Below are 15,445 nucleotides of genomic sequence, written 5' to 3'. Positions count from 1 at the left end.
TTAAATTGCATGCTACTTTTTATTGATTTTTAAGGTATTTAAACATTCAGAATGTGGAAATTGTCTCAGAAATTTTTGATAAAAGTCCCTCTTCTGTAAGGGTTATCTCAGATTCTGAGGCAAGCCTTAGTTGTAGGGACTATATGGCACTAAGCCAGAACACAAATATTGTTCTGGGTTCAAAATTCATTGGAAACAATGACTTGGATTCTGATTTAGTTTTTTTTCTTTATTTTACTTCTTACATAGAAAATAAATAGTGCAAGAGTTTACATTTTCTGATACAAGTGACTAGCTCCCTAATGTGTTCTTTGTTTCTCTCTGGGTTTTCCCAAAGTTGAAAAAGCTTGGTAGCCTGTGTGAAAAGAGGCTAATGACACAACAGCCCTCCCGCCCCCCTCAATCATGAACTCCCTGCTTCATACCATAAGGATTGGGAATGGGAAATGTTGAGATGTCCACCACATATATATGCCATTTCCTTTTGAACCATGCTCACATATTTTTGTGTCCTTTTTCTTACTGTGCCATCAGTAAGACTAACTAAGGCATGCCATAGAGAATCCAATTTCTAGTAGTTGTGTAAACAAAAGAAGAAATTAAGCCCAGGATGACTCAGGGTTGCCAGTGTCTATGATTTACATTACCTAATAATATTTCTTATATGGCATTAAGGATAATACCAAAAAAAAAAAAAAAAAAAAAAAAAAAGAATGCATTCCTCAATGTAAGTCAGAAAAAAAGTAAAGTGAATCAAGTATATTTGTCCACATTGGTAAAGAAAATTGCACAATGCATAGACATATATATGGTAGATTGAATCATGTCCCCCAACAAGACATGTTCACGTCCTAACCCCCTGTTCTGTGGGTATGAACAATTGGTAAATGGGATCTTCAATTCCTAAGCCCAGGTCTATATGTGTGGTCTTATTTGTAAATAGGACCTTTACTTAAGTCTTTAGATTAGGCTAAATTGAATCAGTGTGGTCTTTAATCCAATAAGACCGAAGATTTTATAAGAAGAGGAAATCCAAGCAGAGATACAGATGACTGAGCAGGAGAAGTAGAAGCCAGAAGAAGAGGCAGGAGACTGAATGCCATGTGAGAGAGGTAGAGATTGATTACTGGAAAGCCACCAGAAGAATGCTACAGACTTTGGACATGGCATAACCTCTATGTTCCTTGATTTTGGACTCCTACCCTCCCAAAATGTGAGATAATAAATTCCTGTGGTTTAAGCCAATCTGTTTGTGGTATTTTGTTATAGCAGCCCTGGCAAACTAAGACATGATATGTGTATATATTTGAATATATCTGTGTATATTTATAATCAATATTACCAGGGCAAATAAAAAACAGGATAACTAATTCAAGGTGATTCAAGAAACTAAATTTCAGCACAGAAGTAGTTCAGTTAAATTTGTCAGAGGATCTTCATGCCTGAATTGTAAATGTCATTCCCTGTGGTAAACATGAACATGAAAGAGGCTACATATTTTAGCAAAACCTATGACTTTTTGGATTTCCACTGATTTGCATACATATGTATTAAACTAAAAGCTGACAACCTACATTGAATGGACCAAATTATTATATTTGCTTTATGGAGTTCACTGGGATTGGATCAAACCAATATATTATAACATTACTAAATACTATGTAGCATAACTAATTTCTAGAATTTCAAAGCATATGTCAATGAGGCTCAATTCTTAATGATGTTTTTTCTACTTTGGTCTTGTTTCAACAGTATGTGTATGCATCATCGATGTATAATTGAACAGAAAACTGAGACTTTCCACTTGATGTTATTCTCATGGTTGGTACACGACACATCAGGTAAAGCCTGATGTGAATTCCTTTTTCATGATATTTTCCTCCAGGCTATCATATCCTTTACAGTGCTGTCTTTCAAAGCCATGACACTTATATTCTATTTTGGGTCTGGAGGGTTTCATTAGAATGGATATTTGGCAGGATTTTTTTGCCTTGTAGGACTGTACTTCCCAGACCAATAGATTTGGTACATAGATCTGGCTCTGTCACATACTAGCTTTGTGATTTTGAGTCAATTTCAAACTTTCTCAGATTCATTTTCCTCATTTACAAAATGAGAAGACTATATCGAGTCAGTAGTTTTGAGGTTTTTTAACCATGGAGTTCTTTCTTCAGAAACAAAGATGATAACAACAACAACAAAAAAAACCACCAACCACAGTTGCAGAAGCCCAGTATAAAAACCCAATTTAAATTTATCTGCTGCTGTACTTGATTTGAAACTGGGGGCTGAGCCTTAGCATATTTCTTCCCTCTGGTCTATAGTTTCTTTTGAGCCACATTCATGAGACTGCAAATGTATTATTTAAAAGCACCTGGATGAGATAATTTCTAAGATTTCTTCTTTCTCTGTCATGATGTTCATACAGTGGTATAGCAACTTTCTTTCCACAGACCTAATCAATAATATAAAATCACATCCATTTGGGGCTATACTGGGTAACATCTATTTGGTAACTACTAGCTTTCCAAATCTTCACTGAGAAATTATGGGTTGCAAAAATCTGTAGGATTTTAAATCATATATAAATAGCCCAAAAGAGACATTTAAGTATCACATTTACAGTTTCATTAAGACAAATTATTATTAAAGAAAAGCTAAATGAGTATCATATCAATCTGGGTCCAATCAAAGGATAAAAACTACACAGTGATTTAAACAAAAGAAGTTTACTATAAAGCAGGGGTCAGCATACTTTTTCTATAAAAGGCCAGATACTAATTATTTTTTACTTCAAAGGTCATAAAATCTCTGTTGCAATTATTCAACTTTGCTGTTGTAATGCCCATAAACAATAATTAAAGCAAAATGCTTGGTTTTCCAATAAATGTTTATTTTCAAAAACAGGCAGTCAGACAGATTTGGCCCATGACCTGTAGTTAGCCAACTTCTGATATTAAGAACTAGTAGGCAATGATAAGAAAGAAAATATAAAGACGGAAAGAAAACTCTGAACGGTATCCTAGGACTGAGGGAGACACCCAAGGAAGAGCAAACTTGGAAGTGGGTTCACACCTTGTTGAAAAAGGTGTGGTTGCAGCCCATTGGATGGTGGAAAAAGTTTGTTGGGTTGCTGGGGCCAGACCTGGAACACAATCACTGGGCAAGCAGGAACAAACCCTGTAGCTCAGGTGAGCCAAGGCTGATAGACAGTTGCACAGAAGTCAGACATGCTGCTATGAGCATGAAGCCTGAAGCACATGACAGCTGCATCAGGAAAATTGTTGGAAACCATCCTCTAGAGTGCAGGCGAGTGGAGATGGAGGAACAGGTGCACAGAGAAAGTAGGGTGCCATTGTAAATGCTGCTGGATCCAGAAGCTGGAGAGGTCTCTTCCTGCGGGAATCTAGTGCACTTTTGTGTACAACCTGGGCTGGAGCAGCTCCTGGTTACTGCATGGAATGCAGGTTGAGCGGCCAGCTGGCTAAACTCCCGACTCTGTGGTGCCCCAACATGCATGCACCTAAGGACTGAGGAGGGAGTTTTGGGGCAGCAACGTGGACTTGAGCATAGGCCCCCACTGTCTGGGGCTCCCAGCTCTGCTGGTGCTTCCTGGGTCAGGAATGGGTGTAAACAAAGTGGCCACATGCTGGAAAAAAGCTGCAACCTCAGGCATGTAATACTGGGAGAAAACTGTGCAACTTAAGCAGTATTTAAAAAAAAATCAACAACAAAAAACCCAAGTGCTCTCAAGGAACCTGGCAAGAGGACTCTAGAAAATTGAAGCAATAACCCTCCCTCTAGCAATATCTCTTCTGCATCCTCTATTAGCAAATTTATTATCATGTCAAATGGAAAAAGAAAAAAATATATTTAAAGGGCCTAGATCCATTTTACACATAAGAAATGGAGAGTGAATTAGTACCTGAGAAGCAATGAATTGACACCTGGTTCAAATACCATATCCAAATCTCCATACAGCTAAAGTTGATGTAGATTCCCAAATCCATTGTTTTGATTTTATTTTTTTTTATTTTTCTTTCCTTTTGCCACCCCCCCCCCATTTTTTTTCAAAATTATAAAACATATTTAGTTAATCAGAAGGAACAATGAGAAATCATAGCTGGCTATTGGATAACAAGCTTTAGCTGTAGACTCCCAAGACTTAAAAAAAGAAGTTAATTTACCTAAACTAAAACTTTATTTCTCAAAGTCAATGGTCTATTAGTTTCCTAAGGCTGTCATATTGAAGCAATACAAACTGGGTAGCTTAAAACAACAGAGCTTATTCTGATATAGTTGTGGATGCTAGGAGCCCAAAAAGCAAAGTGTTGGCAGGGCTATGCTCCTTCAGAAGGCTCTAGAAAAGAATCCTTCTTTCCTCTTCCTAGCTTATGGTGGCTGCAGCCATTCATTCCTTGGCTTGTGGCAGCTTGACTACAATCTCTACCTTGTCTTTCCTCTGTGTGTTTGCCTCCAAATCTCCCTCTCCTTCTAAGGACTCCAGTCATTGGATTTAGGACCCACACTGAATCCAGTATGACCTCATCTTAACTCAATTACATCTGCAAACACCCTATTTTCAAATAAGGCCACATCCACAGTTAACTGGATTAGGACTTCAGCATATCTTTTGGAGGGACACAATTCAACCTACTACAGATGGTTTATTGTTTTCACTGACAATTGAGACTCAAATGAAGTTCAAGTCACCAGTTACATTAATAATTAAAATTTAATGAAGTCTAGAATTAGAAAGAACTGTTCTGATGGGAAGTAATAAAATGCAACAAAATTAACTTTTGTGAAAGAATACTGAAGTATCTCATGTAATCAATGGAAAGGATAAACAAAGAAAAGAGGAGTCATAGAAATGAAAGGACAAATGGAATCAGGTACTCAAATATTACCAGATCATTCTCTGTCCCTTGTCTCTGCTTCTGACAACCAGATTAATATCTTCTCACTGGCTACTGCTAGAAACTAAATTTTCTTTCCCCTAGCTTCTGCCATTGGAGACGGACCAATGCTTTCCTAATACCAGTCCTAAAATTCTGCATTAGAATTTTGATTAGTGCAGCTTTGAGTAGGTAATTATATCTTGACGAGGCTGCTGGTTGTCTCATGAAAGTATTTTGTGGGTTATTTCCAGTGAAAGAGAAATAGTAACACTTTTGAGCCAGGCAGCACCTCAGAGAGGTCTACAAACCAATATCCATTATGCTTTTCAAAATGTAAGTTTTGTAATATTTGAATAAGGCATTAAGTTGTATATTCACCTATATTGTGATTCATCATGAAATTCCATGAAATTTATCTCTGTTTTGTTATTCCGTAGTACATTTGCTAAATGGGATGCACATTATTATATGGAATCCACTGGCAGAAACTTTGGGGATGATACTGAAAGGCAGGAAGAAAATGAAAAATGGTAAATACTTCGCCTACATGTGATTGCAATCAGGAATTCTAGACAAATAATATCAAGTTCAAAAGAGAAATGCTTGAATAAAAGACATTTAAAAGTCCATAAATAATAGCACTGATGGGCCAGAGTCATTAGTGCCAGGAGCTCACATTTCTTGGAAAACCCCAAGTACTAAATATCATGGGGAAGGAGGAGGGATGCTATTGAGGATAGAGATTTGCAAGACTACTCAGTGTTTCCACAACGCCCGGAGTTATTATCGTTTGCCATCCTCAGTAACATTCACTTCATGATTCAAGAAGATTCCTTGAACAACCTCTTTTCAGCTAGCAATTAGGAAGAGACAAAGGAAGGCTGAACCTTCTTTTAAGGCCCTTTTGTCAAAATCACTTCCAATTACATACTATTGTCCAAAATGTGGTCACAAGGCCTCACAGCTGCAATGGGCTTTGGAAATACAGTCCTAGACCAGATAGCCATGTCCCCAGGTTAAACTCAGGGTTCTATTGTTGAGGAAGGAGGAGAATGGATAATGACGGTTTACTAGTAGATTCTGAGCAGAATCTAATTCTCCTTAGGATGAATTAGAATAACTCTCAGCTGGTTCTTTGCTGGATCTAGCAAAATATAAATGAAGTAGAGAGTTACACTGGTCAGATCTGTCCTGGTAGGCTCATTTGTTACCCCTTTTCCTATAATTTATCTATGGAGAATGAAAGGAAAAAGTCATGTAGGCATCTGGGATTTTGTGATGCTGAAATGTCAGCTTTGGAGGACGTTCAGTTATTTATTTATTGTAATTATGTATCAATAAAATTATGGCTTTGTTTTATATTTTGAAATTTCATACCATGTCATACGATAGTCTTTTCTGGCTCTGTTGGGTTAGACTGTGTGAATATCAGAGCAATTCTATCAATATGATCTTTAATAAATCACTTAGATAAATCAGTTTCCTCATGAAATAAATGGTGCTAACACCCCAGCTTAATACCCCATGGGTATGCCAAGGCAGAGGAGATGGTTTATGTGAATTACCTTGGAAGAGAACTGAGATATCAGGCCAATAGAGCATCCTTGTAAAGAAGGAGGATGGGAAGGAAAGGAAGTGGAGGGAAATTTCCACATTGATGAAAGTCATGTATTGTGACTACTAAAAAAATTAAATGCCACTGAGAAATATTATTACTATAGAAGAATTTTCTCTTGGACTGATTTTCAATTGGACAATTGTGAGTCAGTTTCTTTCATGTCACATGTTTCTACTTTAGCAGCCACTAGAAATATGATTTCAAGGGAATTAGCAAATACATTTTTAATGCTTAAAATATTACAAATTTGTGAGAAAAAAGTTAGTTATGATTAGAAAGAATTTGTTAGCTTGCAATCTGCACCTATGTTTTTAACTAGAAAAGAGGATATAGGAGAGAAAATTGGAAAACTACCAAAATCATGTATTAAAAAAAAGCACATCAGTATGTTTTCAAAGAAGGGTATACAAAAAATCCAACATTCTTGGTATGGTCTGATTGCCTTTTCTTCATGCCTTTAATCTAACTAATTACCTTAGTTAATTTTAGCATCCTTTTAGTGCCAAGTTTGCAAATAGAAGGGGGAATAAATTTTATTCAGAGAATTTTGCCTGTGATTAAGTGTATAGTTTAGAAACTAACCAATTTTTACAAATACATAATACATACATATACATAATATTTTAAGCTTAAATCTGTTTTCGGTGAGATTTCAAACATGCTTTTGAAATATCTAAAATTTGCTTAATATTTTAAAAACAATTCATTTGGCAAATGTTCCTTGAATCCCTACTATATTTGAGCCTGAAAAGAGTTAGAGATACAGTGATGAGCCAACCAGATGCATTCTAGCCATCATGTAAACCTCATTCTATTGGATAATTAAACAAATAATTATACATAAATTGTTTACTTACTATGTAATACATGTTAAGTGCCATTTAGTGACAAATATTCCCTGCCAAAATCTCAAAATCTCACAATGACAAGAGGCTGTGACTATCCACCACCAACCCTATTTCCCAGATGAGGTAAGAGAAGCCTACCTGACACTCTGCGAGGTGTTGGCAGAAGCAAGATTGTTACTGAGGAGAGATGAAGGCACTTCCAATCCTCTATTTTAATGAATATTTGACTTCAGATTATGTTTTCTATATTTTTTTACAATTGAATTAAACAGTATAAAATATAATTGTTCTAAACTATGTTGTGAATAGAATAGAATAGAATAGAATAGAATAGAATAGAATAGAAACTATGTTGGGAATAAACCACTTTTGTTTAATGCACACACATTTTAGAAAGGGATCTTGAAGAATGAAGTCTGCTTTAGAAGTGCTTTTTTAAATCAAGATTCCAGTACATTTCTGTGTGTAATTGTGTGTGTGTGTGTGTGCATGCATGTGTGTGTGACTGTCAGTACTCAACTGTTGGGTTAAAAAAAGATGTATGTGCCTTACATTTTATTCTGTTGAACAATGAAATATGGATAAAGAAGATATTAGTAGAAATAGCTTTTAAGAAACATCAGGCAATTTTTTTCTGCCTCTTGAATATATGATTGCATCTCCTCTGTATGCTAGCCATTTGTGATCATATTTGGATACATGTATGAGCTGCACCTGTAAGCAATCATTTCAAAGGCTTTGGATTTAAAAGTTAAAAATATATTGATGAGCATTTGTTATAAATTATTTTAATCCAACAGTAAGAAGATAGCAGGTTACATATGATAAATATTATTTAGGTTAATTGAGACAGAAAAGAAAGAATTAAAAGAGCCTTTTGCTCTATAGTTTATTCAGTGACAATTTGATTTAGAGAAACAGAACCCAAAATTTAGACCAACCCCAAATTTCAGCAACCACTGAAGGGGAGAGCAGGTTGGAAAGGATAAGTCAAGCAGAAAGTGATGATGTGACAGTCGGAGTAGAATATCTGGATGTTATGGAAAGAATTTTCACCACCTTAAGCAAAAAATATGGGAAGAAATTAGGATTGTTTGAACATTTACATACCTAGCAGATCTCTTCTACAATCTCTGATAACCTTCTCAAAACAAATGGTGTTTAATACTTTTTGTATTCAGAAAATTTCTAGATAGTCCCATAAATATAACTTTTTTCATATATGAGGCAGCCCAACAAAATTGACAGATTTTATATTAATTATGGAATGGATTCTCATACCTTATGTTGTTAAAATAATAATAGACATAATAGATCATTTAAATGTACTTAATCAATGTAAAAAGGAATATGAATGGCTAGTATGATTTTATGTCAATAGATTAATAAGAAAATCGATCAATTAGAAGACTAAATGGCTTTTCAGAATGTGAATCATGGGTGTGTGTTCAGAATATGCACATAGGTGCATGTATATGTGCATGTGTGTTTTTGAGAGAGAGAGAGAGAGAGAGAGAGAGGAAGACAAGTGAATCCATGATCTAACAGCAGAAAGGCACTTGATGGGAAGTCCAGATTCATGGTGACAGCCATTCTTAGCAAACCAAATGTCTACATGTAATTAACAAGGGGTGAAAAATTAGAAGTATTCCAAGAAGCTAGAAATAAAGTGTTCATAGAAATGAAAAACATGAACTGCAAAAATTTAAAATCACCAAGGGAAAGAAGTGGTGGTGTAGCAGATCCATGGAAGTAAAACTGATTAAATACATCACATTGTTTGGGATAATCAAAAAATATTAACCGTCATTTCCTTGAAAACAGCAGAGGAGGGTCATGTGCAATTTTATTTATCATTGTTTTCTAGAATCTAGCATGTTCTTTGGGTCATGCTCATCCTTAGAAAATGTTAATGAGTAAATGAGCCATTATTACTGAAATAGTTCTGCACCCCCACGTTAGAATATTTCGCTATAAATATATCTACTTAACAATAAACCTTTAATTTCTATGTTTCAGATGAGAAGAAACTTTTATAATGGATTGTGGCACTTAAAATTTTTCTTTGTGTTTTTTTTTCCTTATATTGAACTAGATCCATACCATAGAGACAACTGTGATGGCCTGACCTGGGCCTGCTCATTCATAGTAAGTAACCCATCAATACATTTATGGCTCTCAATGTGTAAGCACACACCCTAAACAAGGCCATATGTCTAGAACTAATGAAAGGATACCAGGTGAAAGAAACCTATTTACTCTGAAATTGATAGCCAGGATGATATTATAGATCTATATCTATCTATCTTTGACCACCTGGTAGAAACCCTTCTGAATTAGGAGAGAATAAATCCAACCCACAGAAAAGTCCAGATTTGAAAGGAGGGAGAAATCACACCCTAAACAAGGCCATATGTCTAGAACTAAAGGCCATATGTCTAGAACTAATGAAAGGATACCAGGTGAAAGAAACCTATTTACTCTGAAATTGATAGCCAGGATGATATTATAGATCTATATCTATCTATCTTTGACCACCTGGTAGAAACCCTTCTGAATTAGGAGAGAATAAATCCAACCCACAGAAAAGTCCAGATTTGAAAGGAGGGAGAAATCATTATTATATGATGTCTTTGATCATGCAAGGTTTGGAACCAGAAGCATCCCATAATTCCCAGCTATTTAATCCAGTAAGCTCAATTTTTGCTTTAGCTTGTTTGAGTTGTATTTCCATCATTTCACTTGTTTAAATTGTATTTCTGTCATTTGCAATCTCAAGGGCCCTAATTGTTGGAAGACATGGGTCTCTTGCCTTGTGCACTCTTGAGAGCAAGGCCTTGACTAGTCTTAGTTCTGGACTTCCTTTTCAGAAATACTTGTATATTGAACAACTTTAGTAGACAGAGACAGTATCTCTTTCCAGAGCAAAGGGCAGGCATGCTTTCTACCCATTATAAAACAGTCAAGTTGCCTAAGTTCAGGGTTTCCTCCTCTCTAATGAAGCTATCGTTTATGTCTCCCTGTGAAAACTGGAGCTCAGGGAAACTCCCAAAAGCTGATATTCTAGCAAGGGCTATTATACTCTTGCAAGTAACAAATTATCATTTGTTTCTGACCCAGGAACTTCATGTCTTTTGTAAGCATCCATGAAACTGTGGCAAGAGAACTTGTTAGCTTGCAAGTTAGATAATATTGCAGAGGCTTTACAGTTCTTGACACTAATATATTCTCTAGGAAAGAAAGAAATCTTTGAATGGAAAGTAAAGGGTCATGAGTAGTTTGGAAAAGTGCAATCAATATTAATATAATTTTAAATTTGGAAGAAATGTGATGTTTCGTTATATAAATGATAAACATTATTGACTTGGAGGTAAAAAGTTTTAAATCATTTGGCATATAGGTTACTGGGGAAGATGCAATGGCTTAATTTTCATGTGAGGGTACATATTATAATTTTAAAAGCCTGCGTCATTGTCTAGAGGAGAACACAAAATCTTTAAGCTTATCAAAAAGATGTAAATTTTAAAATTTTTGAGAAAGAGGCATTTGGATTTCCAAAAATGAAATTCTGAAATGATGAATCATTTAGTAGTTAGAATTTTATGTTTCTTGTCAATGTATAAATTTGTGTCAAAATATATTTGGTGATTCAGCCAACTTATGCCACACATTTCAATCACTTATTTAGCAAACATTAATTACACTCCAACAGTATATCCATTGCTATTTTAGGCAACAAGAACATCAGTGAAAACACAGACAAGGCCCCTGCCTAACAGTATGCTGGTAAATGTTTAACAACTGGCTCTCTGGTGAAAAAAGTATATGCATATATATGTATTTATTACAGATTTACTGGTGTAAAGGATATGTAGCATGGATTTTGTAGATAATAATAAAATATATAAAATATATAATACTCTATTGTAAATTTCATATAGACAATTATATTTCCAAAAAGCTTTTCTAAATGTGCAGAAAGCTTTTGATGATTTTTGCCAAAATCTTGTACCCATTATATACCTATGGTTGGACTTGTCAAAGGAGTGCAGCTCCAACCCAAATGTCAGCTGATATTTTTGCTTATATTAAAAAAAAAAAGACAAATTGAAAGAATGAAAACTCATGCCAGAGCTTTTTCAATGACTTGACAACTTCTTGGTTATATCAGATAGTAATTTTTAAATTCTGGAAGAATAATTCCATTTTTGTGTGTTTTCCACAATGTAACAACTATGGAAAGGGCACATTTTAAGTTTTTCATTATTTAAATTTTCTATCATTTCCCTAAGTCTAGTCAAAAAATAAAACAATAAGCAAAGCCTTGATTGTTGGATTTGCTGATTTCTGTGGTGTTAATACTCCCACCATGATTAATTTCAAGCTATCAACATGATGCTATTGAACATGGAGATGCAAAGAGAATACACCATAGCACACCACTAGATGGTATTTCCACCAAACACATACACTCGACATCATCTCAAGGGCATATATAGTAGTAAAAGAATTGGGGAGGAGTGGATTCTGAGTGTTCACAGCATTTGTGTTTAATATAATTTATTTTGTTTTACATTTACATGATATATTTTTCAAATGGCTGACTGCTTAACAACCATCTCACAAAATTCCTGAAATAAAAAATTTGCTGATTTCAGCACATCACAGCCCCTGCCCTCAAGTAACCTGAATTCCCCCAAAAGAGATAGCGATAGATAACAAAGATGTAATTTAGAAAAAACAAATAAGCTATATAGTTGGATTTAATTTGAGAGATTTAAATAGGACAGAGATGACAGGGACCTCATTAGAAATGATGATCAAGGAACACCTCCTGGGTGAGAGAGATATTTAAGTCCATATGTGAAGAATGAGTAGTATTTATCTATAAAATAAAAGAAGCTGAGGGAAGAATATTTCCACGGTGAAGTAATAGGAAGTGAAAATCAAATACTTTAAGTGTACTTGAAGAATCAGAATAAAGCTTACAGTATGGTTGAAGTTTTGTGAACAAAGGAGGGTGTGATATGGGATGTCATGTGAGAAAGGTAAGGAAAAGATCACTTGGAACTTTGTAAGGCCTTTGTAACAACAATAAAAGCTAAAATTTATTTAGGGTTTTCTAAGCTCAAGGTTCTATTCTAATTGCTTTACATGTGTTATCTCAGTTATTCACCTCAATACTGATATGAGATTGTACTATTTTTAACTCAATTACACAAATGAAAATAATGAAGTGCAGTAACACCATGTAACTTCCCTAAAGTTACCCAGCTATTAAATGTTGGGTCCAGGATTAAGCCCAGGTAGCCTCGCTATTGCACTGGTACTCATAGCCACTCTGCTTTACTGAATCATAAATGGGTATTATTTTTGAAGTGCATGGGAAACTTCTGGAGAGATTTAAGCAACAATATGACCTAATTTATGTTTACAAAATAGTGAAGAATGGATAAAGGTCAGGCAAGCAAAGAAGCAAGAAGATAGGGAAGAAGGTATTGCACCAATGCAGCCTTGGCATGTTGATGCCTTTCACCAAGTGGTGGCTTGAGAAAAGTAAAACAAGATATTAAGAAAGGAAGTGAAGGAACAGATTTTAACATCATACATTGGTGCAGAAGGAACTAATAAGAGGAAGGAAGCAAGTAAAGAGGTGATACTACATTCCAGGAAATAAACTATAAGGGCCTTAACTAAGGTTATGACAATGGGGATGGGTGAAAATGTAGAAGATAAGTAGAAGGTAAGATTAATTGGGGCATACAGAATGTGGAGTGTGACAAATTGGAGGAAGCTAAGAATAAAGGACAGTTTTTCATGTGGGAAACTGGGTGAAAAGCAGTATAATAAAGTTAGCACAGAAAGAGGATCATGATTTGGAAAGATGACAGATCATATGTGGGATATTTGGCAACCCAAGTGAAGCTGCTCAATTGTAAACTATGGACTGGAGATAAAAGATTTCATAGCCACTAATTTATAAGTGTTAATTGAAGCATGGAAGTGGATTAATTTATTCTTGGATAATAGGGTTGCAGTATTTAGCAAATTACAAGTGCAGAACACCCAGTTAAACTTGAACTACAGATAAGCAATGATTTTTTTTTTAATATACATATGTCCCATGCAATTTTGTGGATGTAATCATACTAAAAATGTATTTGTTGTTTATCTAAAATCCATATTTAATTGGGTGTCCTTTACTTAATCTAGCAGCACTGGCAGATGGAGAGAAGAGTAAAAAAAAGGAATCACACTGAATGGAATGGAAAAGAGGTGAGGGGGGAGGCTCCTGAGGCGGGGGCCAGGGCGGGCCAGGGCGGCCCAGGAGAAGCAGCTCCTGCCGATCCTGCTGACCACTCCATTTACAACCCGTGCTTCATGCCGCACGAGGAAGAGGAGGAAAATCAAATTTTGTTTTATCATCCAAATGAAGTCGAAAAGAATGAAAAAAAATGTTGGCTATGTGAAGCTATTGTACAATTTACAAGAACCTTTAGTCCCTCCAAACCTGCAAAATCTTTGCATATGCAGAATAGACAATTCAGTAAACCAGAGGAAAATTTCTGGATGATCATGATTGTTCCAAATCCTGTAATCCAAAAGCAAAGGAAAGATGGAAGGCAACTGTTGAATACCAAGAAGAAGAGTTGTTGGACATGGTTTATGCTTCAGTGCTACAACAGTGCTATTGCATGTACAAGGAACTGGAGGATTAAATGAGTTGAATTAATCTAAAAGGAAAATAATTTGTTATATTGGGAAATTGAGGGGCATAGGAAATAGACTTAAAAAAAAATCTTTTACACCATTAGGTTTTTAATGGCACATTTCTGAAAGCCATGGAAAATGGAGGTGTCAAGCTCCTAAAAGAAAGACTAGAGAAATTCTTTCACTGAAATTTGCAAACTTTGCCTTTGCAGTCATGTGATCTACTTGACATTTTTGATGGAATCAGCTTCTTCCCATTGGACAAAATGACTTATTTGAAAATCCAGTCCTTTATTAATAGGATGGAGGAAAGCTTGAATGTAGTCAAATACACTGTCTTTGTCTATAATGATCGACTCATCTGGAGTGGACTAGAATAAGATGACATGAGAATTTTATACAAATACCTCACCACTTCTCTATTTCCAATGCACACTGAACCTGAGTTGGCAAGAAGGTATTGTCCCATAAGGGCAGAAATGCCAGGAAATCTTCAATACTATGGAAGATTTCTTACTGGACCCCTGAACCTTAATGATCCAGAAGCAAAATGTGGTTTCCCCAAAATTTTTGTAAGCACAGATGACACCTATGAAGAGCTCCATTTAATTGTTTCTAAGGTCATGAGTGCAGCCGTGTGCTTTATGATCGATGCCTCCCTACAGCCTACGTTGGATTTTTGCTGAAGTCTGGACAGCATTGTTGGGCCTCAACTCATAGTGCTATTGTCTCATATTTGTGAGCAATTTAACATCAACAAAGAATTTCTGGGTCTGAAAAAGAACACCAGTTTATCTACTTCAAACATACAAATTTAGCAGAAAAAAGTACAATCCACATGAGGAAAATACCTAGTGTGTCACTTACATCTGTTCATCCAGATTTAATGAAGATTCTAGGTGACATCAACAGTGACTTTACTAGAGTGGATGAAGATGAAGAAATCTTCGTGCAAGCAATGAATGAGTATTGGGTTGTTGAGAAAAAGTCTTATCAGTGGAAGCTATATGTTATTTTGAATAAAAAGAAAATGCAAACCTGATTGAAATAAAAGAAGAGGTAAAGAAACTTTGTGCAGCACAGTTCAGTAACATAATCTTCTTGGATTGACTGATATATGATTCACTGATCTTTTAAAACAACAACTTGGCAAAACATTCTGTTTACCACTGTATAGTATTCATACTATTGGCTGGATGAATGGCAATAGTAAAGCAATACTTGCTTTGAAGAATAAAATTTCTACTCAATCTCTAAACCTATCCCCTGAGATTTTTAGAGTTAAATATTTATGTGGAATTAATTAAAAGTAGTCTGCTACATCTTTATCATTCCATTCTTTCAATATTATGTGAATATCTTACTGG

General features: G+C 35.4%; 1 pseudogene; it reads left to right on the top strand.

The window, feature by feature from the left end:
- Window positions 1-3,244: 3,244 nt before the first annotated feature.
- Window positions 3,245-15,188, top strand: LOC119516477 (annotated as a pseudogene).
- The last annotated feature ends 257 nt before the right edge of the window (window positions 15,189-15,445 follow it).

The sequence above is a fragment of the Choloepus didactylus genome, chromosome 20 (assembly GCF_015220235.1).
Source record: "Choloepus didactylus isolate mChoDid1 chromosome 20, mChoDid1.pri, whole genome shotgun sequence".
Lineage (NCBI taxonomy): Eukaryota > Metazoa > Chordata > Mammalia > Pilosa > Megalonychidae > Choloepus > Choloepus didactylus.
The sequence above is the reverse complement of the archived record's forward strand: the minus strand, read 5'-3'. Positions and strand labels throughout refer to the sequence as shown.